The sequence below is a fragment of the Elephas maximus genome, chromosome 4 (assembly GCF_024166365.1).
Source record: "Elephas maximus indicus isolate mEleMax1 chromosome 4, mEleMax1 primary haplotype, whole genome shotgun sequence".
NCBI classification, from domain to species: Eukaryota; Metazoa; Chordata; class Mammalia; order Proboscidea; family Elephantidae; genus Elephas; species Elephas maximus.
Genome location: NC_064822.1, coordinates 166615004 through 166641857, shown reverse-complemented (window position 1 = coordinate 166641857; position 26854 = coordinate 166615004). Strand labels below are relative to the sequence as shown.

Here is a 26854-nt window from a genome sequence, read left to right as displayed (position 1 = left end):
GGATGCCACAAAAGGTTGGTAAAGTGCTTAACTAATAACTGGAAGGCTGGCAATTTGAGTTCCTGGGTAGCACAAATGGTTAAGCCCTAGCCTACTAACAGAAAGGATGGCAGTTCAAACCCATCCAGAGGTACCTCAGAAGTAAGGCCTGGCAATCTGCTTCCAAAAAATCACAGCCTTGAAAATCCTATGGAACACAGTTCTACTCTTAAATGCATGAGGTCACCATTAGTCAAAATTGACTCAACGGCAATTTTTTTTTAATGCCTTATGTATGTATGAGTTATATATAATAAATGTATATATTGTCTACATAAAGTCTCTGTGTTGTACAAATAGTTTGTGTTCGAGTACTACCCTAAAGGTTGGTGGTCCAAACCCATCCAGTGGCATAGTGAAAGAGAAGCTTTGCAATCTGCTTCCATAAAGATTATAGCCTAGAAAATTTTATGGAGCACAGTTCTACTCTGTAACACACAAGGTCACCATGAGTCAGAATTGACTCGAGGCAGTGGGTTTGGTTTTGTTTTATTGTCTGCATATTGTGTAACAAATGGGTTAAAATGTGCCTCCTCCCCCCTGCCCCCCAAATTCAGATAACTGTTGTTCCAGATAGAGTTTCTTCTATCTCTGGGATAGGAAATTCCAGTTGCCCTAATACTCTTCAAACTCGTTGTCATTGAGTCGATTCCGACTCATAGTGATGCTATAAGACAGAGTAGAACTGCTCCATCAGGTTTTTCCAAGGAGCGGTTGGTAAATTTGAACTACTGGCCTTTAGGTTAGCAGCCAAGCTCTTAACCACTGCTCCACCAGGGCTCCATAACACTCTTGAAGAACCCACAGTCTGCAGTTAAGAATTTCGCCTCATATCCAACCGAAACTTGTGCTTTTATACCTTAAGACCCATTTCCTCTTATCTTTAAAAATTAGGACATTTCAGGAATATGACTCTTATTTTAGGTTTCCCTTTGTCTCTCTTTTTCTCAACAATTATCTCTTTTAACCTTCAGCCATGTTCATCAAGCTTCCCCTTACTTCTTTGGCATATTTCAGCTCTCTTTATTTCCCAGGTAGTCTTCTTCATTTGGGATTCCTATAATGTATTTTTCTTTGTATGTTTATGTCAACTTGGTATGTTCAAGTGCCTTTAAGTGCTATACCTGAGGCTGGCAAATCATAGCCTGAAGCCAAATCTGGCCCACTGCCTGTTTTTGTACTGCCTACCAGCTAAGAATGGTTTCTACATTTTTAAATGGTTGAAAAAAAACAAAAGAAGAAGAATGTTCATGACACATAAAAATTTATATGGAATTCAAATGTCAGTGTCCATAAATAAAGTTTTATTGGCACACATCACATCTCTTTGTTTATGTAATTTCTATGGCTGCTTTCTCACTACAACAGCAGAGTTGAATAGTTGTGACACAGACTGTATGGCCCTCAACGCTGAAACTATTTACTGTCTAGCCCTTAGCAGGAAAAATTTCCCAATTCCTGCCTTAAACAAATAACATAAGAATTTGAAAGAATCAGAATAGATAAACTATGAATAAATCTCAAGTAATGATTACCTTGACATAATTAATTATATACATTTCATAACCATACAATCTTTACTTGTTATTATCTCCTTACTGGGATTGGCAACTTTAGCCTTAAATGGCTTATACCATTTAATTAGTTGAAAATGACTCAATGGCACCTGCTTTGTTTAGTTTACTATGTTCCAACACAGACAAATCAGTTTTCAAAGAAATACAACCAGAATGTTCCTCAGAAGGAAAGATGGTAAGACTTCGACTCACTTACTTTGTACACATTATCAGGAAAGACCAACCACTAGAACAGGAGGTCATGTTGGGAAAAGTAGAAGGCCATCAAAAACAAGGGAAACTCTCAATAAGATAGATTGACATACCAGCCACAACAGCCACTTAAACATGCCAACAATCATGAAGTTGGCACAGGACCAGGAAATGCTTTCTTCTGTTACATGTAAGGAGCCCACTCAATGGCACTAACGGCTATGTTCCAAGCATTTTCCAAGTGCTTTCACACGCATTACTTTTTTAAATTAGGCTTACAAACTTGTCTTCCTTTCTCTAATGCTCTTAATCACTTCTTGGGGGACCAGATGCAATAAGAAGCCTGTGGTGCTAGTGAATTACTATTACATGGCCTTTCTAGCCATGGTTTTTGTATCTCTCACAAAATGATTAAGTGAGTCTATGCAAGGTGCTTGTGGCTGACCAAGGGGATTGGGCAATTTTTCCAATGCAAATAAGGTACATGGAACACTTGTGGGGGTGGGACCATATGATTAAGGTGCATGGAACCTTATAGGAGATGGAACGGTTTTGCCATCCCACTAGGTTTAAAGGGAGTCAATCCCAGAGGCTGCGAGTGGGGACCTCATTACCATCAAGAAGAAGATCCAGAAGCAGAGTACAACCTTTAAACCCAGGGTCCCTGCACTGAGAATCTCCTAGACCCAGGAGACAAAGAGCAATAACACTGTAGGCAGCAGCAGCACAACACGGTGGGAAAGAGGAAAACTGGTGCAAGATGGTGAGATGGGCTTCCCGGCCCATGGAGCAAGGCAGCTACATAGGGCTTGCCAACCATTTGAGCAAGAGACCTGAGTGCCTGTGGGCAGCAGGCTTGACACAGGAGTGGGGTACCTCTGGGCACTTGTTGGCAGAGCTAAAGGGCTTTGTAATACTTGCCTGGGCAGGGCAGAGGCCAGGCCTGAGCAGGGGCCCAGGCTGAGAGCTCAGGGCCCAATGATAGAGGCTGAGAAGAAGCTATCCTGATCTAAGAACTGTATCCTGAGTTGTTCCTGAAACTTCCAAGTTGATCCTGGTCCTGAATTGTAACCTGTTATTTTCCTCATAAACCCCATAATTGTGAGTATGGTCTGTGAGTTCTGTGTGGCCATTGTAACAAATTATGGGATCCAGCAGAGAAGTAGAGAGTGCCATGGGAGGAGCAGCTGGTGTCAGAATTGGTAAAAGTTGGAGAGTAGAGGCATGTCTGATTTCCACCTCATAGGAATCAGCTTTGGGCTGATGTCGATCTTGATCCCCTCTCCTCCCTCTGAAGTTTAGACAAGATCTAACTCACTTACTTAAAAATAAACATTAAAATATAAAAATTAAAAAATAAAAGCTTTAATAAATGTAATTTCTGATACATCTTAAAAATTGAGTTTTGTTGTAAAAGAGTAAGGTGGTTACATTACTATTAAATCTATTCAACTAAACCTAAAATACCATAGCAACTTAACATCTGCCTTTGTCACTGAAGTTTTTATCATTCCTTTTCTCCCTTTAGTTTATAGTTTTATTCTACTTCTCTGTAGAATTTTATCCTAATGTAGCATATTGTTATGCTTGAATGTCTACAGTTCACTATCCCATCATAATTTTCTGCAACTAAAATAGGTATACAAATTTGGATTTTTTTTTTTTAATTTCTAGTGACCTCTAGGTTTTAAATGCTGAAAGAAATTCTGGATTGACTTTATTACTAGTTATTATTAGTGCCCATTTGATCAAAATGACTTCTTGTCCATTAGACTTTATCTTCAAGTTGAGTGGATTACTCTCCTCAGTGCCACAGAGCACAAACAGAGAAATCAGTCTGTTGTGGAAGCAAAAGCATGCAGGTTAGAAAGGAAGACACCTTTGTAAGGGAACAGCCACAACCAGCATTTCGCAGAGGTATCCAACAGAAGAAGAAAACCTCCTTAGAAATACAGTTAAAAGTTGTGTTTAAAAAATAAACTTGGAGTAACTGCAGACAGAGATTAAGAATTTTCTGAAGTTAGTATGAAAAGCCCTGATAACAGGAAGTCACCATTTCTATTCAAATGAATACGAAGTAACACATTGTAAGTGTAGAATCAGAGCAGATGAAGAAGAATGTCAGAACGTGCAAAGCCACCTCCCAGCCGCTTCTCCTTCCTTACCCCTTCTTCCCAGGAGTAGGGTGGTTCCAGGCTGGCTTAACCAGGTGCCTGCTAAGTGTTAGCTTAATTACTCTCGATTAAGAGTTTTGTTAACTTTGGGAAGTCCAACTTTAAGAATTCTTTCATGTACTTTTTTCCTGAAGTCGTTAAAAATTGATTTTTAATAAAAATATTTTTAAAATAAGAGGACTACTGTTAAAATTTCAGACAATGCAGAAAAGCATTTAAAAGTGCCAACTCCATTCTATATGTACATTTTCCCCAATTTATACTCTCACCGGCAGTAAGAATGTCTTTCGCACCACGCTTTCACCAGTATTACCTACCGACCCTCACCTGGAACAGGCATTTCTAATTTCCAAGGTAACAAATCCTATCTCATTGTGCTGAATTGCATTTCTTTGATCATTAGTGAGGTTTAAAAAAAAAATTTATATATATGTATTGGCTATATGTGGTTTTTTTGGTATATGTGATAAAAAAATTAAAAAATTTTTTTGATAGTTTCTATTTTTTGTTTTTGACCTTTGCCCATTTTGCTACTGAAATGTTCATCTTTTTTATTGACTTTAAAATTGCGTTACATATGGAATGTATTTTTATTTTGCTATATTTACTACAAACATTTTTGTTTGCCTTTTAACTATCTTTACCTGAAAAGTTTTTTTTTTTTCTTGTATGTGCTTAAATATATTAGCTTTTTCCTCTTTTTTTTTTTTTTTGCCTTAAGGTACAAGATGAATTTTCTCAGCATTTATTGTTGAATACTTTTTTGCTTCCTCATTGGTTTATGATGTATCTTTCATTAAGGCTAATTTTCTGTTTCCACTGATCATGGAATTTCATCTTGTACCAATATCATCCTTTCTGATTATTGTTTATTCTTTTTCAGTACTTCCTTAGTCCACTTACTTGTTCTTCATGATACACTATCACATCGTGTATCACATTCCTTAAAAAAATAAAAAAGTGTTTCTTTGGGAGTTTGAGAAGGTCTCAAGCCTATACATTTAAGGGAGGAAAATTTACATCTTTATAATGTTCAACTTTTCTTTTCAGGGGCGTGGTATGTCTCCATTAATGAAAGTGTGTTCTTTAACGCAGTTTTGTAGATTTTTTTCCATATAACATCCCAGCTTCTCCACAGATGCTCCTTTGTCATTTCTCTCCTCCTTCTCTTGTGGTACTTAATGACTTAACTCCATTTGTCTTGTCTTCTCTGCTATATCACCAAATTGTAAACTTTAAGAAGGCAGGAATCATAGCTTGTATTTCTTTTTTTTTTTTTTATTGTGCTTTAGCTTAAACTTTACAGAGCAAATTAGTTTCTCATTCAACAAGTTATACACACATTGTTTTGTGACTTTGGTTGCACACTTTTCCCTTCCACACCCCGATTCTCCATTTCCATTTGTCCCTTTTTCCCGTCCCTTTGTGCTTTCTCATTATTGCTTTTGGGCAGGTGTTGCCCTTTTGGTCTCGTACACATGACTGAACTAAGAAGCATGTTCCTCACGTGTGTTATTGTTTGTTTTATAGACCTGTCTAATCTTTGGCTGAAGCCCTGGTGGCACAGAGGTTAAGAGGTTGGCTGCTAACTAAAAGTTGGCAGTTCAAATCCACCAGCCGCTCCTTGAAAATCTTATGGGACAGTTCTACTCTGTTCTATAAAGTCGCTATGAGTTGTATGAGTCAAAATCGACTTGATGGCAGTGGGTTTAATCTTTGACTAAAGGGTGAACTTCAGGAGTGGCTGCAGTTCAAAATTAAAAGGGTGTCCAGGGGCCATAGTCTTGGAGTTGTATTTCTTTTATAGCCCTCGTTTCTTTTGTATTCCCCTTTTGTAGCCAGCAGTGTGTGCCATACACAGAAACAAAAGCTGTGGTCTAGTAGAAATATCTCAGGAACTATGGGTTTCGGCATGAGAAGATTGGAGTGGACTCCCAGTTCTGACTTTTCAGAGCTTCTTGTACTACTTGGAACTATACATGGAGTCCTCCCCACCCCCATAGACACTGCCAACCTGAGCCTCAGATGAATGAGGATTTAAAAATTCTAAATAATAGACAGCTAAAGCTCAAAAGGTGACCCCTTCGTAGGTTCTCAGACATCTGTACATCACGACATGCACAAAAATATTGACCGCATCATTGTTCCCAATAATAAAAATATTGGAAACAAAATAGATGTTCAATAATAAGAGAATGGATAAATAAATAGTTTATTCACAATAGAAAACTATGTTCCTGTTGTTATTTGGTGCTGTCAGAGTCAGTTCTGACTCATAGCAACCCTATGGATGAAACACTGCCAGGTCCTGCACCATCCTCACCGTCCTATGTTTGAGCCAACTGTTGTAGACATTGTGTTAACCCATCTCTGTACAATTAAAATGAATGAATTAGAACTACATGTATTCACATGGAGAAATCGAAAAACATTATATTGAGCAAAAGAATCAGGTTGCAGAACAATATATAGTTGTATGTAATTTATATAAAGTTTAAAGATATACAAAAACAATGCCATATATTATTGTTGATACCTAAAGCAAGCGTCAGCAAACTGCGACCCACAGGCGAAATCCAGCCTGCCAAGGGCCAAGTCTGCCCATGCCCATTCATTTACATATTGTCTATGGCTCCTTTCATGCTACAACAGCAGAGCTGAGTAATTGTAACAGTCTGCAAGGCCTTCAAAGCCCAAACCATTTACCCTATGACCTTTTACAGAAAAAGTTGGTGATTCCTGCTCTAATGCATAAAGTGATGAGCCCCACGTTCAGAATGTTGTTTTTGGGTGCCATCGAGTCGATTCCAACTCATAACAACCCGATGTGACAGAGTAGAACTGCCCCATAGGGTTTTCTAGGCTGTAATCTTTACGGGAGCAGGTCACCAGGTCTTTCTCCTGCGTAGCTAATCGGTGGGTTTGAACTGCTAATTTTTCTGTTAGTAGCCAAGTGCTCAAACATTGCATCGCCAGGGTTGGCGCCCAAAGTGCCTGCCTGGGTCCAAAGGGAGTTTCCGTAGCATCTGTAATGTTTTCCTCTTAAGCTGGGTGGTAAATACAATGGAGTTCATTGCATTACTCTCTGTTTTTTGCATAGCAGAAAAATTTCATAATGAAAAAGACTAAATGAAATTATACATGTGAAAAACTACCTCAGCTGTAAAAATATGCAAATTCATACAGAGATTCTCTCTCTTACACACTCTCACATATTTGCACACTCACATTCTTTTTTTTTTTTAATCTTTTTTAAAAAAGCTATTATGGTAAAAATACATATGACAATTTTGCCATTTTAACCATTCTTAAGTGAACAATTCCGTGACATTAACTGCATTCACCGTGTTGTGCTACCATCACTGCTATCCATTTCCAAGTTTCTCATCATCTCGAACAGACACTCAGTACATCTTCAGCAATGACTCCGTTCCTCTCTTCCCCAGGCTCTGGTAACCGCTAATGAATTTTTGTCCCTGTATTTGCCTATTTTAGATATTTCACATAAGTGGGGTCATGCAGTATTTGTCTTTTTGTGTCTGATGTTTCACTCACCATAATACTATCAAGGTTTATGCATGCCATAGCATGTACCAGAACTTCATCTCTCTTTATGGCTGAGTGACACTCCATTGAATGTACATGTCACATTTTGTTTACCCATTCATTTGTTGATGGACACTTGTGTTGTTTCCACTTATGAATGATCTTTTGAAACCTTAACACCAACAATTTTTTAAAATTATCTTTATCATACACACACACACACACACACACACACACACCACCTTAAAGCTTCGAAGAGAAAGTAATTCCTTTCCATAAAACGTTTGGGGACTCTAGCTGTGGTCAGTGGAAACTTTGGAGTGGCAAAATGAACTTTGTGCTCAGGAAGATTAATGAGAAGATGGGGATGTGGAAGATTGGCAGTGAAAGGAGGGGAAAAATTCAGGAAATTGTTGCTGAGGTGAGATGATCAGGGTGCACACCAGGGTGACATCTGTAAGGATGAAAAGGAAGGGGCGTAAGTGAAAAAAAGGAAGGGGCATAAGTACAATATTCTTAAAGAAGGAGGAAGAAGAGGAAGGTGCCTGATGATAGGAAAATTCTTGCTGCCTGCCTTGGATATTGGTGGAAGCAAGGACAAAAATGTTTATTTCACTTTAAGTTTATTTGTATGATGCTATAACCTAAACTTAATGGCACAGGAACAATTTCAGAAATAGTGTGCACTGTTTGTTTTTAATGTGATAAGACACATATTTCCTGATAGTGTGTACTCCCATTTTCTGGTTATCAGTTTTTACTTGTTTAGATACTGTGTGGGTCAGGAAGTTCATAGTGTGTATGAGCTCCTCTGACTTTAGCATAAATTATTTGCAAAAGGAGACCTTGGAAGGACCCTGCTCCAATTAAATAGCATTGATTCTGATTTAGAAGAATCTCAGCTCTCAGAAAACAAAGATAAAAACTGTGTTGGTTCACTTTAAACTCTTCACTCCCCAAAATTTCATCCTTGGTGACATTTTCTCAGTTTGTTGATGGCAAAACATACATTTTGTTGGATGTCTGTGCAATCTACTCTCAAAGGGCAGTAAAAAGGTGAATCTTTTTCTAGCCATCATCATTTCATGCCCAGGCAAAGTCCTGTATTCAGCCAAAGGCTGGAAGAAAGTTCTTAAGGGATAGAAGAAAGGAGCTCTAGAAAGAAAAAAAAAAAATGTTTTTCCTTTCCAGGGATTTGGTCTTCCCAGTAGCACTCAAATTTAATTCTCTCCAGGGCAAAAATACAGAGTCTGGATAAACAGATTCTTCCCAAAGACCAGAGAAATGTACAGGACAACGTGTGGACCATACTGACCACAGGTCAGGTAAGATGGCCTTTGGCGAACATGGCTATTGTGACTGCATTACTCTGAGAATGGTATCCTCTAAGAACCAGACAGCCTCTGTCACTCTCTTGGTAACCATTATATATATGCTATTAGGTTCTATCGAGTCAGTGCCTACTCATAGCGACCTTATGTACAACAGAATGAAACACTGCTGGCCATGCACCACCCTCACAATCATTGCTATGTTTGAGCCCATTGTTGCAGCCACTGTGTCCGTCCATTTCATTGAAGGTCTTCCTCTTTTTCACTGACCCTCTACTTTACCAAGTGTCTTAGTTATCTAGTGCAGCTATAACAGGAACACCACAAGTGGATGGCTTTAATTGAAAGAAATTTATTCTCTCACAGACTAGGAGGCTAGAAGTCACAGTCTAGGTGCCATCTCCAGGGAAAAGCTTTCTCCCTGTGTTAGTTCTAGGGGAAGTACTTGTCATCAATCTGCCCCTGGTCTAGGAGCTTCCCAGCACAGGGACCCCAGATCCAAAGGACATGCTCCGCTCCTGGTTCTTCATTCTTGGTGGCATGAGGTCCCTCTGTCTCTCTGCTTGCTTCCCTCTTTTATATCTCAAAAAAAATTGACTCAAGATACAACCTAATCTTATAGATTGAATCCTGACTCATTAACATAACTGCCTCTACTCATGCCTCATTAACATCATTCAAAAAACCAAACCAAATCCATTGCTGTGGAGTCGGCTCTGACTCACAGCGACCCTACAGAATAGAGTAGAACTGTACAATATGTTGTTTGATTTCTTGACTGCTGCTTCCGTGGGGGAAACCCTGGTGGCATAGTGGTTAAGTGCTACAGTTGCTAACCAAAGGGTCGGCAGTTCAAATCCACCAGGCACTCCTTGGAAACTCTAACGGGCAGTTCTACTCTGTCCTATAGGGCCGCTATGAGTCGGAATCGACTCTACAGTACTGGGTTTGGCTTTTGGTTTTTGCTTCCATGGGTGTTGATTGTGGATCCAAGTAAAATGAAATCCTTGACAACTTCAATACTTTCTCCATTTATCATGATGTGTTTATTGGTCCAGTTGTGAGGATTTTTCTTTATGTTGAGCCGTAATCCACACTGAAGGAGATAGATTAAAATAATTCCTACAATTTATTGAATGCTTACTATAACAATCCTCGTTATGCTTGAGCCCATTGTTGCAGCAAATGTGTCAATCCATCTCACTGAGGGTCTTCCTCTTTTCCACTGAACAAATAATCCAAGAAGCTGGACTATACGAAGAAGAAGGGGGCATCAGAATTGGAAGAAGACTCGTTAACAACCTATGTTACATAGATGACACAGTCTTGCTTGCTGAAAGTGAAGAGGACTTGAAGCACTTGCTGATGAAGATCAAAGACCACAGCCTTCAGTATGGATTTACACCTCAATGTAAAGAAAACAAAAATTCTCACAACTGGACCAATAAGCAACATCATGATAAACAGAGAAAAGATTGAAGTTGTTGAGGACTTCATTTTACTTGGATCTACAATCAACACCCATGAAAGCAGCAGTGAAGAAATCAAATGACATGTTGCATTGGGAAAATCAGCTGCAAAAGACCTCTTTAAAGTGTTGAAAAGCAAAGCTGTCGCCTTGAAGACTAAGGTATGCCTGACCCAAGCCATGGTGTTTTCAATTGCCTCATCTGCATGTGAAAGCTGGACAATGACTAAGGAAGGCTGAAGAAGAATTGATGCCTTTGAACTGTGGTGTTGGGGAAGAATATTGAATATACCATGGACTGACAAAAGAGTGAAGAAATCTGTCTTGGAAGATGTATCGCCAGAGTGCTCCTTAGAAACAAAGATGGGAGACTAAGTCTCACATACTTTGGACATGTTAAAAGGAGGGATCAGTCCCTGGAGAAGGACATCATGCTTGGTAAAGCAGAGAGTCAGTGAAAGAGAGGAAGACCCTTAATAAGATGGACTGACAAAGTGGCAGCAACAATTGGCTCAAGAATAGCAACAATTGCAAGGATAGCGCAGGACTGGGCAGTGTTTCATTCTGTTGTACGTAAGATTGTTACAAGTCGGAACTGACTTGACAGACCTAACAACAACAACAAACTGTGAGAAAATAAATTTCTCTTTGTTAAAGCCACCCAGTTGTGGTATTTCTGTTATAGCAGCACTAGATAACTAAGACATATGGTGAACGTGTCAATTGGCCTTTTTAGCTGTACGTGATGACGTTCATGAAAACAGGAATGAACTAAGTATGAGACTGTTCATCCTATGAGCTGAATTTAGAGTAAATATGAAGGGCCCAGGGTGTGCTGGGTTGAAAAATCATACTTTTACGTTTTGGTCTCTTCATCCAGCGAAAGAGTCTCCAAGTAAGAAATGGCCCCAGGGTAAAGATCGAATTATGAGTGTAACTATAAGATTCTTTGTTAAGAGTTAAAAAAGATTTAGACACTCGCATCTAGGTAAAATGGCTTCTGAAGATGTCAAAAGCATTACCCCATAGCATTGTCCCATAGTAGCTTGGCATGTCCAAAGTGGAAAGAAGTCTGTTTCAAAAAATATATGAATGTTGATCTTTGGGCATGGGGCGAGTCCTGAAAAGATTCATAAGAAATCCACAAAGTGGATGAATGAGAGCAATGCCATCTTGGGCCAAAGGCTGACTTTTTCATTCTTCCCGTATGTGTACTGGTTAAAGTTATGTGTCAACTTGGCTAGACCACGATTCTTAGTGGATTGACAGATATTATGTAATCATCATCATTTTGTGATCTGATATGAGAAGCCAATCAGTTGAAAGCCAGTCAGTGTCCTTACAGGTGTTGCCTGCACCCAATATATGTGCCTGTTCTGGCAAAGCTCTCTCTGGATCCTGCATCCAACTCATCATCCTCTGATCTCTAGTTTCTGGGACGTGAACAAGCAGCCTGCTGTCTGACCTGCAGATCTTGGGATTAGTCTGCTCCTGCAACCTCGTGAGCCAGCAGCCTTCTGCCTGACCTGCCGATTTTGGGTTCATTAGCTGCTGCAACCACATAAGTCAGGAGAGGCCTCCAGCCTGATTCCTGATCCACAGATTTGGAACATGCCAGCCTCCACAACTGCGTTAGCCATTTCCTTGATATAAATCTATATATATATTTGTATATATAAGCTTCACTGGTTTTGGTCCTCTAGAGAATTCAGCCTAAGAGAATAACTGAAGTCTATTTCCCTATTCTTTGAATGGGCTGTTTAGTAGGACTTTCTCTGATTAAGAGAACATCTTTATGAACTTAAAGATTGAGAAGGACTTATTAAACAAGACACAAATATGAAAATAATAAATTTAACTATATTAAGATAAAACAGAAATCAAGATATCATAAACAAAGTTAAATACAGGAAATAAACTGTGAGAAAATATTTACAACATAAATAACAGACAAAAGATTAGTATAAACAATACATAAATTACCCCTATAAATAAAAACAGTAAGGATAAACAATCCAAAAGATAAATTGACAAAGTATATAAAGAAGAAATTTACTAAACAGGAAATACAAGGGGCCAATAAATATACAAAAACATTGTGAGCTAATTAATAATTAGGAAAATACCAACTAATATAACTAGATACCATTTTCACCCATCAGATTGTCAAAAACTTTCAAGTTGGATAATACTCAAAGATGGAGAAAGTGTATATAAATATGCATTCGCATGCATTGTTAGTGGGAGTATAGATTTTAGTCTTTTTGGAGGGCTCTTTAGTGGTATATATTAAATTTTTTTTTAATTAAATTAAGATGCAATTTCAATTTGTAGGTACCTTCCTTAGAGAAAATTTTGCACATATGCACAAGGATATTCATTGCAGCATTAGTTCTAATGGTGAAAAAGTAGAAACCACCTAAATAACCATCAACAGTGGAATGGCTAAATAAACTGTGCTCAATCTATAGCATCAACTATTACCAGAAAACCTGTTGCCATCAAGTCATTTCTGATTCATGGTGACCCCTTGTGTGTCAGTGTCACACTGTGCTCCATAGGGTTTTCAGTGGCTGGTTTTTTGGAAGTAGATCACCAGGCTTTTCTTCCAAGGTACCTCTGGGTGGACTTAAACCACCAAACTTTCAATTAGCAACCAAGCGCATTAACTCTTTGCACCACCAGGGGACTTCATCAAATACTAAACCCGTTGCCATTGAGTTGATTCCAACTCATAGCGACCCTATAAGAAAGAAAAGACCTGCCCCATAATGTTTCCGAGCAGCGGCTGGTGGATTCGAACTGCCAGCCTATAGGTTAGCAGCTGAGCTTTCACCACTGTGCCACCTGGTTAAAAAGATTGAGGCGGTTTTGTAAGTATTAACATTGAAAAGAAAAGGTAGCGTAAAACGGGACTGGGGGAAGGTCAAATGAGATTTTAAATTCGGCTATAATACTGCAACTGTTTAAAGATGAATGCATTGAGGTATGTCAATTCCCTAGGATACTATTGTCTAGTCTCCATTTTGCCTATTATACAGTTAGACGCTAAAAGCTGACATATTTATATTCTTTAGAGTAGAGTTTCTTTAAAACATTTTTCATATTGTGCAGCATGTTTGAGTTTCAGTGAAAATAATAGACCTTTCTCTAGGAAAAACGTATATAAAATGCACATTTTTTTTTTAATACGGTCTCAAAAGACTCCCCCTCTGGAGCCTAATCATGGCCCCAGACTTAGTCTGAGTTCCAGGAGAGGGAGGATCTCCTGCTCAACCACTACAGGAAGGACATTACTTTGTCCTGCCCTGCTCCCCCAATCCTAGACCACAATGTTGGTTCCTTAAACTGAATGCCGGTGTAGACCTGGCATTTACATTGAGAACTTCAGTGGCTTTCTAGGAAATGGCGGCAGACAGTCCTCTACTCAGTCAGGGACAATCTGAGCCAGAACACTGGGCTTCTTCCTGATATCAGAACTATATTCTCTATGAACAAGGAGATTATTTACCACATCGCCCAGGTCACTGTTCTAAATACATCTGCTAAGACCTAAAAATGCAAAGCCGTGCTATTTATCCTTTTCTTTGAATTAATGTCATTAACCAAAGCATAAAGGGCTCAAGTTAACCCAGGAAAATTGGGCCCAGGAAAAGGTCTTATAATTCAATTATTTTGAAGTTTGTTATCATTTCAAAGTTATTATTGTTATTTCAAAGTTCATTATTATTATTTCAAATTTTTATGAGGATTTTGTCTTGAAAATAAAACTGATAAAAATTGGCCTTACATTCATATATATTAACTTCAGTCGCTTCAACTCTGTTGTAATTCTTAGACCTAACAATCAACTGTGTCATTTTTTCCTGTGCAATATTTGTAATTTCACTTCCCAGTCAAGTTGCATATTGGCATTGTAGTGTCACAATTTATAAAGAGGAGAGAGTGTAAGAAGAGACATTCCTTTATAGTCAAAATTGGAAAGGGCAAACAGATGGAGTAAATAACTCACTGAGGGAGCAAGGGGGTTAGGGAACTGCAGAGTGGGGAGGAAAGGAGAGGAAGTTGAATATTTTTATGTAACAGTGCCCTTTGCCACCTCATGCACCTTGGGGACTAAGGACACTCATATACTAATGATGGAGCTATATCTCCACTGGTAGAGAACATGGAGGCACAAAGAATTATCTGGGAGGAAAATTCTTCCTATTTCCTTTAGACCCTTCAGAATCTATGTTGCTAGAATTTAAGAAAAATATGATACTTAGAGCAAAGTGAAGGGAAAAGAACACATACCTTGTTTCCTTCCCTTCCCTACGCACCCAATGACATCGTGGGGAGCCCTGGTGGCGAAGTGGTTAAGCGTTTGGCTGCTAACCAAAAGGTCGGCAGTTCAATATCCACCAGCCGCTTCTTGGAAGCCCTATGGGGCAGTTCTACTCTGTCCTGTTGGGTCACTGTTAGTCTGAAGCAGCTCCACGGCGATGGGTTTTTTGGGTTAATGACATCGTGAGCCTTTTAAAATCTATGGAGAAGTGATATGCATTCCCACGACATTCACAACCCGCACCTCTGTGAACCAGGCAGTTCTGAGTTCCTCTCAGACCTCCCTAATCACAGCCCCACTAGCCTAATTAAGATGCTGATAACGGAAGTCTCAGAACAGCTATCCTAGACTGACCCCAGGGTTAAAACAAATAGTGCTGAAAACTTTCCACTTCCTTTGCTGATGGTGCAGCTATTAGAAAATACCCTCCAAGGTTTTTGGAATCTTCCAAATAGTTGTGGGGTTTAACAAATCACCCCTGTCAGGCTGGAATGCTTGTGGTCTGGTCCCCACCCTCCCTCCCCCACCATTTGGGATTTCAAGTTTTCCCAGCTGCCAGCAATATTGGGGTAGGAAGAAAGGGGTTTTGGAGTTAGAAAGACCTGCCCTCAAATTCAGATCTTGCCACTTCCAAAGTGCATGACTACTAAGTTTACTTGTCCTGTTTAAGCCTCAGTTACCTCATCTGTAAAATGAGCATAAGAAAAACATCCACACAGGGTTGTTGTGAGAAGGAGACAGGCAGTGTAGGTAACGACTGTGACACGTTGTTGTTGTTGTGTGCCATTAAGTAGATTCTGACTCTTAGCAACCCTATAGGGCAGAGAAGAACTGCCCCATAGGGTTTCCTAGGCTGTTTTTTGTTTGTTTATCTTTATGGGAGCAGACCGCCATGTCTTTTCTCCTGTGGCACGGCTAGTGGGTTCAAACCTCTGGCCTTTCAGTTAGCAACCAAGTGCTTAACCACTGTGCCAGCAGGGTTCATTGTGATGCAGTAGTAGACATCAACTAAAGCTGGCTCCATCACACCCCTACACACTCATGCACACACACATTTCTATTCCTTTCAGAGTACTCAGGGGTCCACAATCACTGGGTACTCCATTAAAAAATTGGGCTGGATTTGGGAGGCGTGGAAATAAAACGGCAGTGGTTTTTTTGGAAATAAGAGGGAGGAAGGACAAAGATTACATTGCTTTCCTTCTCCAACCAAGAGAGATGTATGCTGGGAAACAATGCAGCATCTACTGAGGAAGAGTCTCACAGCCAATGAGAGCTTCATCCCCAGCCAATATTTCATTAGTTAACTGGGAGTTGCATCAGTCATGTTGCAACATTTTCGACAAAACAGAAAAGTCCACGGTGCAAATGGCACAGGTCCATAATCTGGAGGAGGGGGTGGCACAAAGGTGAAGGTGTCTATCATTTATCAAAAACACAGCTGGAAACACAGCGATGGCTACCCCAACATCTTTCCCTACCCTCCTTGTCGATGCTGTTGAGTTGTTTCTAAAGCAGTGCCAGAGGCAACATCAGATTTCTTTAAATGTGAGTTTCTCAGATTAAAAATCCAAGGTGAGTCATTTGTCATCCCCCTGCCCCTCCCTTCAAATTAAAATCCAATTAAGAGAAGTGGTCCAGCCTCCCATCATAGTTGCCTAACTCACTATGCCAGGAATCAGACAAGGAGGAGAAGCCTTATCTGTGGATTCAGTCCATAGACAATTTTAATAATAAAGCTCTCCTAAGTACTTTCCATCTGAAAAGACTGCTTATTAATATTAGAAATGGAAAGCAGAGGTTACATTTAAAGTCAAAATAGAAAGCTTTTTAAATTTACCATTCTCCTAGGGAAAGCTTTCGCTTCAATTAAGCATAAATCTTGTCCTAGTCCTAGTTTTCAAGTCATCAGACACTAGCAATATTACCAAATTCACATCGAGATTTGAGAAATCACCAAAATATAGCACACTGTGAGAGTCAGGTTGGGTATGGAGTCAGAAGAGGAACATTTCCAAACTGTATGTCTTTCGTGGTTCTCCAGGGTGACCACAATGTTAAAAGACATCCCTAAATGATGTTTTACAAAGGCAAGCAACTGCTGGACCCATTGACTCCTGGTTCTTCTTTTTTTTTAATTGTGTTGGAAATATACAAAATAATATATATATTATATATATTATAGTCCAACTCAACAATTTCTACATGTATAGTTCAGTGACATTGATTACATTCTTCAAATTGTTAACTCCTGCTTCTTTTTGTTTTTGGATTTCTCCTTTCATTCTTTTTTTCTCTCTTCCTTCCTCTTTCTCGTCCTCTTTCATTTTTTCCTTCCTTCCTTTCTTCCTTCCTCTCTCTGTCTTTCCCTTTCTTCCTTCCTTTTAATTTTCAGAATTCTACGTCAAAGTCTATTAATTTACGATTCATTCATTCAATAGCAAGACTTACTGATGTTAAAGAGAAACTTTAAATCACCACTTTTCCTCTGTTGCTGTGAGATAGACACCCCATTCCCAAAGGAATTAAGTACTTACTTGGACTGTTTTGTGTCGGAGTTCAAAATTTCAAGGCCAGGGGTGGAGATTCTAAGTTCTGTCTTCCTCTCCAAATCCCAGCAATTTTTCTACAAATACTCAGGATCTGATTTTGCATTGGGGCGAGTCCAGGAGAAAATGTGATGAGGAGGAGGAAGAGAGTTCTACCAAAAGCCGTGGATGGTCACAGGCAGCCTTCCAGCCTAGCAGCCTCTCTTCCTTGGCTCTGTGCCTCATGGACACAGATTAGTCATTAACAATCCTTTCCTGCTAAATTATATCAACAGAGAAAAGAACCTTGGGAGAGCCTGGAGATTCCCAGGATGAACCCACGTAGCCCCAGAACATGGAATGGTACAAAGCTGAGGGACCTTCAAACACTTGTTTTTTAGAACACTCTTCCTCGGGCTATTTTTTAGGCTCCTGAGTGCCTAGATTTCTGTACACAACGTCTAAGACTGAACTGCTGTCTTCCCTCCCTCTGTTTCCAATTTCTTTTAATAGTCCTACCACCACCCAGTGACCCAAGCTCAAAACTCTGAGCCTTCTCAATCCTTCCCTCTCCCCTGCCTCCCATATAGACTTATAACAGACTCTTGTTCATTCTATCTTTGGAATGGCTCTTCTTTCCAACCCACGCTGCTCCTCTGCTAATTTGGGCTCACTACAGCTTCCTTTCTGAAGAACACTGGTCCCATAACTCCTCTCTCTTCTCTCCTTTTCTTTTTCTGTTATCCATATCACAGACAAGTTTCAAGCATGGGCTCTGATCTGACTGCCTACTTATTAGTCACAACGATGGCAACAGATTAAGCCACTCTTAGTCTTAATTCCCTTGTGTGTTAAATGGACATAGAGTAACTACTTCATGGGCTAGTTGAGAATTTAATGAATATTTAAAATTCTTAGAATAGTACCTGGCCTATAGCAAGTACTTGATGAATTTTGGCTGTTGTTATTTATTTTCTTCATTTATTTAACAAATACTGATCGATTGCCTGCCTGCAATATACCCAGTACCTTGCTACATGCTTTCCTAATCAAATATTCCCAGTGGTTCCCATTGCTTAAGAGTACACATAAAATGCTATGGCCCAGGCTGTGGAAAATAGTTTGATGGTTCCTCAAAAAGTTAAACTTAGAACTACCATACCACCTCGCAATTCCAATCCTAGGTCTATACCCAAAAGAACTTAAAGCAGGAATGCGAACAGAAAGTTGTGCACCAATGTTCATTGAAGCTCTGTTCACAATAGCTAAAAGGAAACAATCTAAATATCCATGAACAAATGAATGGATAAATAAAATGTGGTATATACACAATGTTATAGAATATTACACAGTTAAAAAGAGAAATGAAGTCCTGATACATGGTAAAACATGGGTGAATCTTGACAACATTATGCAGAGTGAAATAAGTCTGTCATAAAAGGACAAATATTGTATAATCCCACTTATAGGAAATAGGCAAATGTATTCAGATCAAAGTGTATTAGTGGTTACCAGAGGTGGGAGGGGTAGTCTTTGCTTAGGGGGCAAATGAGTTTCTGTTGATAGTGGTGGAATAATTTGAAAATGGATAATGGTGATGGTTGCACATGATCAAACGTAGTCAATGTCACTGAATTGTACATGTAAAAAATGTTGATTTGGCAAATGTGTTGTTATATGTATTTTTACAATAAAACAATTTAAAAAATGCTATGGCTGGCATTTAGAACTCCCTGTCCCCAGCAATCTGGCCCTAATCTATCTTTCTAGCATTTTCTCACATTCTGCCATTTCAGAGACCCACCTTTTTGCCCAACTGTATCATGCTCTCCTACCTCCACACCTTTGCATAAGCTTCTTTTTTTTTTTTTTTTTAAATCTGAATTATCTCCCTTTCACATCAATTTGGCTTCCAGGTCTGTCTCAAATGCTGAGTTCTTCCAAAAGCCAACTTGATTCCTCATCTGCTCAGTCCCAGTCATCAAACTCCCCTGACCCTTTATTGGTAGTTCTTTCATTGTCCCTTAATTCTTCTGACCTTGTATTTTTATCTTTAACTGCACTTCTTATCTCTTTTACAAGAGGTGTGGAAGCAGACTTGCCTTTGTATCCATCTGTTGGCCTGGTATAGTGCCTTTCACAGAAAAAGTATTGCATAACTATTTGTTAACTGAATCAATGAGTGATCTGAGAAAAGAACAACTTTCCAAAGTAGCATGCCTATGCATGAATGTGTTGTATGTGTGTGTGTCGTGTGTGTGTGTCATGTGTGTTGATGTGTCCCACTGTAAAATAAGTTGGTGGGATGTCTACATTCAAATCTGTTAGGAATGTTATAGTTTACTTTGCATCTTAAATACCATACATAGGTCCTAGAGGTTCACATTCCCTACCTCCTGATGTCATATAGCACATCCTCCCTCTTCGTCACAAGGAAGAGGGAGAACACAGCTGTGTAAATCCTCCTTTGGCCATTTGAAGTCTTTGTGCTGACACTCATCTTGCTCTGTAGCTTTGTTCAGCCCAAGGGACCACAACATGACTCCAAGTTCAATTCTTCTTGGATGACAAGAGACTGTGTTACAATTTTATTCTTTCTAGCAGCAGTTGGAGGTGATGGTTGAGCACACAGACTCTAGACCGCCTGGGTTCAACTCCAGTTCTGCCACTTATGAGCTGTGTGACCTTAAACCTTAGGCTATTACTTAATATCTTCTGTGTCTCAGCTTTCTCATGTGTAAAATGGAGCTATAGTTACAGTCTTAGTTGTCTGGTGCTGCTATAACAGAAATTTCACAAGTGGATGGCTTTAACAAACAGAAATTTATTCTCTCACAGTCTGTTGTTGTTGTTAGGTGCCGTCAAGTCAGTTCTGACTCATCGTGACCCTGTGTACAACACAAGGAAACACTCCCCGGTCCTGTGCAATCCTCACAATCGTTGTTATGCTTAAGCCCACCGTTACAGCCACTGTGTCAATCCAACTTGTTAAGGATCTTCCTCTTTTTCGTGACCCTCTATTTTACCAAGCATGATGTCCTTTTCCAGGGATTGCTCTCACGAAATTCTTTTTTTTTTAATTATTTTTTTATTGTACTTTAAATGAAGGTTTACAGAACAAACTAGTTTATCATTAAACAACTAGTGCACATATTATCTTGTGACCTTGGTTGTCAACCCAACAACACATCAACGCTCTCCCTTTCTTGACCTTGGGTTCCCTATTACTAGCTTTCCTGTCCCCTCCTGCCTTCTCCTCCTTGTCCCTGGGCTGGTGTGCCCGTTTAGTCTTGTTTTGTTTTATGGGCCTGTCTAAACTTTGGCTGAAGGGTGAGCCTCAGAAGCGACTTCATTACTGAGCTAAAAGGGCGTCCGGGGGATCATGCTCTCAGGGTTTCTCCAGTCTCTGTCAGGCAAGTAAGTCTGGTCTTTTTTTGTGTGTGTGTGAGTTAGAATTTTGTTCTACATTTTTCTCCAGCTCTGTCCAGGATACTATACTGTGTTCCCTGTCATCCTTGCTTCTAAGAATCGTTCTGGTTGTACTTCTTCCAAGACAGATTTGTTTGTTCTTCTGGCAGTCCATTCAGTATTCATCGCCAACACCACAATTCAACGGCAGCAATTCTTCTTCATTCTTCCTTATTCACTGTCCAGCTTTCACATGCGTAAGATGCAATTGAAAATACCATGGCTTGGGTCAGGCGTACCTTAGTCTTCAAGGTGACATCTTTGATTTTCAACACTTTAAAGAGGACCTTTGCAGCAGATTTTCCCAATGCAATGTGTCTTTTGATTTCTTGACTACTGCTTCCATGGGCATTGGTTGTGGATCCAAGTAAAATGAAATCCTTGACAACTTAAACCTTTTCTCTGTTTATCATGATGTTAATTATTGGAGCAGCTGTGGAGGCTAGAAATTTGAATTCAGGGTGTTGGCTCTAGCGGAAAGCTTTCTCTTTTGGCTCTGGGGGAAGGCTCTTATCTCTTTTCAGCTTCTGTTCCTTGGTTCTTTGGAGGCCTGTATCCTCTCCTTCATTTGTGCTTGCTTGCATGCTTAATCTGCTTTTATATCTCAAAAGAAATTGATTTAAGACACACCCTACATTAATATCACCTCACTGAGCTAACAAAGAAAACCCATTCCCAAATGGGATTATAACCACGGGTTATAGGGATTAGGATTTAAGGTTAGAATTTACTACACATGTTTTTTGGGGGGGCCACAATTCAACCTTAGTGTTTTCCAGGTAGCATGTTGAGCACTGGCAATTCGGCAGTGCTCAAATCCCTGCCTTCATGAAATTCACAGCCTAGTACAGGGTATTAAGAATTAATAAAAATTACTAGCACAAATAATTTTATCCTTTCTTTTGTGCTGACATATTATGAAGGAAAAGTACAATGTGCTGTGATGGTATTTATCAGGGAGACCCAATCACATCAGAAGGGTTTTAAGGAAGCCTTTCCCCACCAAAGGAAGTGATGTTTTAGCTGAGATCTGAAGGATTTCCAGTGTGCTGAAAGTAAAATGTGTTGAGGAGGAGAAAAGGGTGTGTTTCAGGAAAAGGGAATGGCATGGCAAAGGCTCTGAAGCAGAAAGTAGCTTGAAGAATTCCATTAGGTAAAGAGAAGGCCAGTGCTTTTCAAGTAAGAGTGTGTGGGAGGCACCAAGAAATAGGGGTAGGGCAGATGGGGGCAGTGGAGTGCTGGCAAACATTTAACAACTGGCTTTCCAAGGAAAGGAGGAAGGGATACACACACACACACACACAATTTACTTTTAATTTTACTAATATAACAGATGTGTAACATCTGTTTAACAAATAATAATAAAAATATTCCATTCTGTATATTGTAAATTCCATGCTACCAGTTCATACTCACCAAATGCTTTCATTGAACTTTGCTGAACCCTTGCATTGGTAGCAAACTATGGCTGTAATTCAACCTTGATCTGACACATGAAACTGTGTCTCAACCCACTAACTCTTTTCCCAGTAAATTTACTGTTATTAAATCTCATATGTGATCTACTGTTAAATTGTTACTCATGTTCATACAACTTAAATTCGTTAAACTGAGACCCCTTTCAGTTTCAACACTACACACGTTGGAAATTCATTCATTCCTCAGTGATGCGGGCAGCTTCTTTGCTGGATCAAATAATAATTTCCAATACTGGAAGAACATTTCTCCAATTCATGTATGTGTGTGTGTGTGTATGTGTGCACATGCACTTCACAATATAATAGCTACAAACATGACACACTTTAAAATTTATTCTGTATTAACATTTTCTCCATCACTTAGACCAGGGGTCAGCAAAATTTTTCTCTAAAGGGCCAGATGGCAAATATGTTACTGTTTGTGGGCTACATCTGGTCTCTGTTTTATATATATACGTGTGTATTTGTGCATGTATGAATGTATGTATATGCATATCTATATATCACAAGCATATACAAAAATGTAAGTTTTGTTTAATAATCCTTTGAAAACTATTCTTATCTTGTAGACCATACAAAAACATTTATGGGTTAAATCTGGCCAGCCAGCCTTAGTTTTCCAACCTCTTAGATCAATTGTTCCCAATGGGAGGGGGATGTTTGACATTTGATAATGTCTTTTTCTTTAAGTATGTAGCATATTATGTAGCCAGTCTTGTCCATTAATTCTGATAACATGTAGTCTTCCTGATAGGAAAGTGGAACTCTTTTCTTGGGCACTGCTGAGAGCTGAAGCAGTTAACTCTCAATTTGGGTGGGAAAGATATAAGTTATTGAGAGGGTTTATGACCTACACCATTTCAAAGGGTTGGCTGTGCACTATAACATCACATAAGGGAATCTCTAGCTGTTCAGAACTTTTGTTCTGCCCAAGGCCTGTGTTCAATTGTTTCGGCCCCAGCTGGAATAGATTGTCCAAGCTGCATTCAACTCTTGTTAAAAATAGTCTCATAATAGAATGACCCATTTAATGCCACGTGCTGCTACATGGGTTAATTAGATGTGAAATATTTGCAACAGGTTCTCAGTGAAAGACGTAACAGAAAGATAAGTTCATCGTTGTGCCAGAGTGCTATATTATGTCCAACCTACATTTAAAGCCCAAAGGTTGCTAAAATATATTAATAGGTAGCGCAAAGGACCACATTTGGGGACATAGCCCATTTTATATCTGCAAAGTCCTCCATCTATTTGGGAAATTTAGCCGATAGCTCCGTGGTAAGCTATCTTTTATCAATTGAGACAAAGCTTTTTATCGTCAGGAAGGCATGCATTCAGAGCTGCACAGTAGTGATGAGATGTGTTTACACTGTTCCTTTTGTGTTTCTGTAAGACCATTGTCAGGCCTGGGCAAGGTACATCACCATGGGGCAGAATTAAATGTGATGAAAATTATGATACTGGTCTCCTTAGAAACGCATCTGAAACACAGGAGCTAACCAGGTACTTAAAATGTCAGTCCTTACACATAAACCAGCTGCTGTTGAGTTGACTCCAACTATGGCAACCCTATGAGTGTAAGAGCAGAACTGTTCTCCATAGGGTTTTCAATGGCTGGTTTTTTGGAAGTAGATCACCAGGCCTTTCTTTCAAGTCACCTTTAGGTAGAATTTAACTTCCAACCTTTTGCTTAACAACTGAGCATGTTAACCATTTATGCTACCCAGGGATCCCCTTTATACATTAAAAAAGCATTTATCAAAAAAAAAAATTTTTTTTTCCATTTATCAAGCACCTACTAATAAAAGGCTTTGTATACTCTTGGCAGAATTGTCTAATTACACATGGTCCACATGAACGTTATCTCTCCTCTGCTCTCAAAGAGCCTCATACTCATCCCTCTCAAAGCACTTTTCATTCTTTATTGCAACTGTTCATTCCCTTATCTGTCTCTTTCATTAATCTGTAAATTCCTTAAAGGTAAGTAACTGTGTTATTGTTGTTTTTAATCTCCATGTCCCTAGTCATAGTCCTGAGCCCCCTGCAGATGCTCAAAAAATTTCTATAGTTAAGTAAAAGAATGAATGATCATACCATACACAAAAACTAACTCAAAATGGATCAAAGACCTAAATGTTAAAGCTAAAACTATAAAGATTGTGGAGGATAACATAGGGACAAAACTAGGGGTCCTAATTTTCTGCACAAATAGTCTATCAATCACAACTAAAATACATGATGAACAACAGAAGATAAATTAGATTACTTCTAAAAATTAAATACTAATGCTCATCAAAATACTTTACTAAAAGAGTAAAAAGAGGACTTACAGGCTGGGAAAAAATCTTTGGCAATGATATATCTGACTAGGGTCTAATCTCTAAAATATATATAAAACTTCATCAATTCAACAACAACAAAAAAAAATCCAATCAAAAAATGGGCAAAGGGCATGAACAGACACTTCACCAAAGAGGACATTCAGGCAACTAACAAACAAATGAAATGCTCTTGGTCGTTAGCCATTCTTAAAAAAAACCCACTGCCATCTAGTCAATTCTGACTCATAATGACCCTATAGGACAGAGTAGAACTTCCCCAGAGGATTTCCAAGGCTGTAAATCTTTAAGGAAGAAGACTGCCAACATCTTTCACCCATGGAGCAGCTGTTAGGTTCAAACCATCCATTTTTCAGTTAGCAGCTGAGCCTTTAACCACTGTACTACCTGGTCTCCTACTATTAACCAGGAGAGATGAAAATCAAAACTACAATGAAATACCATTCACTCCTTCAAAAATGACACTGATCAAAAAACCAGAAAACAACAAATCTTGGCAAGGCTGTGGGGAGATTGGAACTCTTATATACTGCTGGTGGAAAAGTAAAATGGTACAACCGCTATGGTAAATGGTATGGCACTTCCTCAAAAAGCTAGAAATAGCAATACCTTACGATCCTGCGACCTCACTTCTAGGAATATATCCTAGAGATACAAGAGCAGTGACACGAATAGACATATGCACACCCATGTTCATTGCAGCATTATTCACAATAGCAAAAAGATGGAAACAACCTAAGTGCCCATCAGTGGATGAATGGATAAACAAATTGTGGTAAGTACATACAATGTAATATTATGCAAGTATAAAGAATAATGGCGAGTCCACGAAACATCTTATAACATGGACGAATCTGGAGGACATTATGCTGAGTGAAATAAGTCAATCACAAAAGGACAAATATTGTATGATCTCACTTTTTTAAAAAGTCAAGAATAGTTATACACACAGAAAGCAACGTTCTTTGATGTTTATTGGGGTGGGAGGGGGAGGAAGGGGGAATCACTTACTAGGTAGTAAAAAACACTTGTTATTTCTGGTGATGGGAAAGGCAATATACAATATGGAGGAAGTCAGCATAACTTGACCAAGGTAAAAGAAGATACTGAGAGGTATGCGAGAGTAAAAGACAATTAAAGTAAATGATATAATGCATGTATACAACTTTGCAGCAATGGTAATAACAACCAAAAATATGTGTGTGGTTACAGAGGTAGATACGTATGATGTATAAGTACAGGAAGGTATACATGAGTACGTGTGCATACATATATAGGCATATTTATTGGCATAAGTATATACATGTTTGGGTGTGCTGCTTATATATTCATATATATAACAAAGTACATAGGGAGCACAGTTACAGATGTTTCCTAGATATATCCAAACACCTCGAGGAATTGTTTTACTGGGTTAAAGACCTTGGGACCACAGTCTCATGGGACAACTCAGTCTATTGGCATAACAGTTTATAAAGATAATGTTCTACATCCCAGTTTGGTGAGTAACATCTGGGGTCTTGAAAGCTTTCAAGTGGCTGTCTAGGATACAACTATTTGTCTCTTTCTGTTTGGAGCAAAAAAGAATGAAAGAAACAAAAGACTTAAAGAAGAAAGTAGTCCACAGGACTAATAGCCCATGTGAAACGTGGCCTCTTCCAGCCTGAGATTGGAAGAACTAGATGATGCCTGGCTACCACTACTGACCAGTCTGACCAGGGACACAAATAGAATGGGAGGAAAATGTAGAACAAAATTCAAATTAAAAAAAAAAAAAAGACCAGACTTCCTGGACTTACAGAGACTGAGGAATCCTCAAGACTATTGCGCTAAGATACATTTTTAACTTGGAACTGAAGCTACTCCCTGTGGTCACCTTTCGGTCAAATAATAGATTGGCTTATAAAATAAACAATATCATCTGTGAGGAATGTGCTCCCTTAAACAATCAACTATACAAAACCAAACGGACAACATTTACCCAAAAGCAAAGACAAGAAGGCAAGGACGGGCAGGGAAGCTAGGCAAAAGGAAGCTAGATAAATAGCAAACGGAATGAAAATAATCAGAATGCTGACACATTGCTAAAATTGTAACCAATGTCACAGAACAATTTGTATAAAAATTGTTAAATGGAAACCGAATTTTCTGTGAAAACTTTCACCTAAAAATATGTTAAAAAAAAAAAAAGAAGAATGAACGGCATATAATACATGAAGAGCTTCTACAAACGAATTAAACAAACAAACAAACAAACAAACAAACAAAAAAGACCAACAACCCAAAAGAAAAATGGGGAAACCATGTGAAAACAGAGTTTACAGAGAAGGAAGTATAAAGGACCACTAAACACATAAAAAGACATTCAAACTCAATCATAATAAAAA

General features: G+C 39.0%; 1 protein-coding gene across 2 annotated transcripts in view; it reads right to left on the bottom strand.

Moving 5' to 3' along the window:
* The window catches only part of NR1H4 (nuclear receptor subfamily 1 group H member 4), a 95973-nt gene extending 78598 nt beyond the window's left edge, over positions 1-17375 (bottom strand). For both annotated transcript variants that reach the window (XM_049884152.1, XM_049884153.1), the window contains exon 1: positions 17192-17375. The gene's annotated coding sequence lies outside the window, so the exon portion shown is untranslated. The remainder of the gene's footprint in view (positions 1-17191) is intronic.
* Between the last annotated feature and the right edge of the window lie 9479 nt (positions 17376-26854).